Raw genomic sequence first — 3,783 nt, 5'->3', positions numbered from 1 at the left:
GTGTGTGTTTGTGTTTTATAAGAATTCCCTCGTCAATATGTTTACAAGAAAATCAATGATTTAGGGTCGTTTGTACAGTCAAAGCTTAAACTAGATTTAATCAGCTGGATGCTTAAACTCAAAATAAACTACATTATAGCGACCGAGACTTGATATGGAGTTAATTCAGTTTAAACTGAAACTGTGCAAACGGCACAGCTTATAAGTAGATTCCCACATATCAGTATCAGAGTCTGTAACAGGTACCATAGAAAAAATATAGCATAAGAAGATACAGTCACAGTATACATACAGAATGGAAACTCGTCTAGTTCCCTGGCGCGAAAATCCGCCATCTTGTTAGGAAGCGCCGCATTGTAATAGTACACAGAGAAGAGGATTTTCCACCATTCCTCCTACTTTGTGAATAGTATTAATGTGAGGTTCGGATCACTTTACTGATCCGGATCAATTGATCTCGTTCACTGCCGCCAGCCAATCAGAAGACCAGGATTGGAACTTCCTAAGGTGACGTGACGTGTCTAGTATTTGTGCCATGTAAAAAGTTGGTTAGATAGGCGTTTGATTGACAGTTTCCATTCTGTACATATTCTGTGATACAGTATATCATGGTATAGGTCGTTTATGTTCCAAATTTCAAGCCGATTCTCTGTCAACTTGAGCCGATTACTGTCTATCATTACTGTATTAAATTCTATATATTATTAAATTCTATATATATATTATGTTTTTATTCGCCTCGGCTTTAGACTAAGGACTATGCTCCGTTTTCATGACTTTGTCAATACATGTATAATTGTGAACGACAATAAAAACATTTGATTTGACATTTGTTTTGTATTGTTGAGGTGAGAGTATAATAACGGCACAGTATGAGAGACTACCAGCGTCACATAGCTTCACGAAAAACAACTGCTCTAGGTCTATAATTGGCTCCAATTAAGGCTGTGCAAAGGCTAAAAATAAACTTTCTATTGGTGATATTTTTCAAAGTTTTTCGATTTGTATATCATCAAGCTATCAAAATAAAAAAAATTTCTCAGGAAAACATTTTTCCTATCATTACTTTTTGAGATATGAGCGCCTAAAGTTGATATTTTTGGGACAGAACATTTTAAATTCGGTAAGAGATAAATCCATGAAATTTAGAGGATTGATTTTTCATGGTAGTGTTAATCTATTAAAACAAAAATTTTCTGAAAATATCAATTTTTAATAAAGTTATTCAATTTACCAAAATTGACTAAAAATAACTCAACAAAAAGTTATTTTGGTCATTTTTAGTAAATTTGAAAACTTTATCAAAAATTAATATTTTCAGAAAATATGTGTTTTACTAGATCAACACTAACATGAAGAATCAGTCCTCTAAATCTCATGGATTTATCTCTTACCGAATTTAAAATGTTCTGTCCCAAAAATATCAACTTTAGGCACTCATATCTCAAAAAGTAACTTAATGATCGAAAAAAATGTTTTTCTGAGAAAACTTTTTTATTTTGATTGCTTGATGATATACAAATCGAAAAACTTCGAAAAATATCACCAGTAGAAAGTTTATTTTTAGCCTTTGCACAGCCTTAACAGTGGAATTTGGAACATAAACGCCCTATACCATGGTATATCTTCTTATGCTATATTTTGTCTGTGCCGATACTGTACATGTTGGCCCAGTCGCTAGCCCAGACTGGTAACCCAACGTAGGGTAATGAAGGCCAGAGCTGACAAAGCACGCATCCACACTTTGGCCAACACGCTGGTCAACATTGGGCAAACATGTGGATGCGGCATAAACAGAAAGCTGCTAGCTCATATTATTAGGCCTTCATGTTTTTTTATGAGCTATGTATATATGCAAAAAAAGCATACATAAAAATAAAATGTAAAGGAGATTACACGTATTCAGAAAAGGAGAAGAATCCAATCTGAAAATAGGTTTAGCTCCCAACCCTCCCGGAAGAAGACCTAGACAGAGATGGTGGCAACAGGTTAAGACTGACATGGAGAGGCTTGGAGCAACAGAAGAAATCTGGTGTGGTGCACTCACACAACTTTCCTTGCCGTTATGAAACTTATCAACTGACGCTAGTGTTCACGCGCATCTCCAGTCTACTATTTTAAGACCTGATCCAGCAGGTCAGGACAATAGCACTGCAGACACACGAAGTCTGCTATCTCTTCATAGTGAATGATTTAATAGGATCAACAGTTTGCAATTGAATAATAACATTTTCTCGAATTTCGGGCTTATTTTCAATTTTAGGTGAAAATGTTAATGAACATTAATTGTAGAGATTTTTATGCTCAATCTTTTCCACTTGAATTTTGTTGTTTAAATTGTATCTGAAGCCTGATAATTGGGAATCTAAAATCAAACTTTGCATAGATGGGGCGGTGCTCCTGAAATTTTTACAGATATGGGACTTGTGGCAGTTGATAGAGCTTATCAATGACTTTTTCAGGTATGAATTTGATCAAAATCGTTTTCGAGAAAATCGCGAAAAACCCTGTTATTGACAACATTTTAGCCGCCATCTTAGATTGCATTTGACTGAAATTGTTCGGGTCGGATCCTTATAGTGTAAGGACCTTAAGTTCAAAATTTCAAGTCATTCCGTTAATTGGGAGATGAGATATCGTGTACACAGACGCACATACACTCATACAGACCAATACCCAAAAATCACTTTTTTGGACTCAGGGACCTTGAAACGTATAGAAATTTAGAAATCGGGGTACCTTAATTTTTTCGGAAAGCAATACTCTCTTTACCTATGGTAATAGTGCAAGGAAAGTAAAAGATGCTGAGGAGCGAACTACGTGGAGACAGTTTCTTGGTGCCGCCAAATACCAAAAAAAAAAAAAATAAATAAAATTTTATTGCCATAAAAAAACAAAATACAATTTCGTTAAAATTTCTTAACAAGTGATTATTATGAATAAGAATACATTTTTTCCTTAACAAAACAATATTCGCCATGGCACCACCAGCAAAAGTAAAACTTGCTCGCTGGTGGGAGTCTTTATTCTAACCCTAATAATATAGTTATTGATTTAGTTGATCTAATTTATACAAATGAAACAAACCGGAGCAGAAAAAAAATGAAAATAAGAAAGGAGAACATGAATGAGAGAAAAATACAAGAGAAAGAAGAGATCAAGATGATTATGAACTTGCTAGGCTATTCAATGAAAATGTCAATTCAAATGAAACTCAATTCATGAAAAAAATTCATACAAATCCATTCGTTTAGACCATTCCCTTTATGATGTGTCAGAAATAAAGGCGGTACTAAATTGATGAATTTTGTGCTAATGTGCATAAGCTGTCTACACAACAAACTTAGACTACTATGAAAAATTTTGAATTTTCTTGTACTATTTGGTCTGAGTGAGTAAGTCGGCCTATCAGCCTCTTCAAAGTTATCTTTATAATTATTTATGTATTTTATTAATATTTTCAGATATATTTGTCTTAAGGTCATAACATGGAAATCCCTGAAGACTTGCTGGGTGGGATAGTCTCTGGGTTTGCGAATTATGGTTTTAATTACAGCCTTTTGTGTTATAAATAGATTATTCAGGTGTGTGTCATAAGTTCCTCCCCATATTGCAATCCCATATCTTAAAATGGACTCAACTAAAGCATAATAGACTGTTTTTATTTGCTCTCTATACAATAATCTATTGATTTTATAAAACTTATAGTTAATGAATTTTAATTTTTTATTGATAAAATTTATGTGATGATTCCATCTGAAGCTTTTATCAACAATAACACCC

Source organism: Nilaparvata lugens, chromosome 12 (genome assembly GCF_014356525.2).
Source record: "Nilaparvata lugens isolate BPH chromosome 12, ASM1435652v1, whole genome shotgun sequence".
Lineage (NCBI taxonomy): Eukaryota > Metazoa > Arthropoda > Insecta > Hemiptera > Delphacidae > Nilaparvata > Nilaparvata lugens.
The sequence above is the reverse complement of the archived record's forward strand: the minus strand, read 5'-3'. Positions refer to the sequence as shown.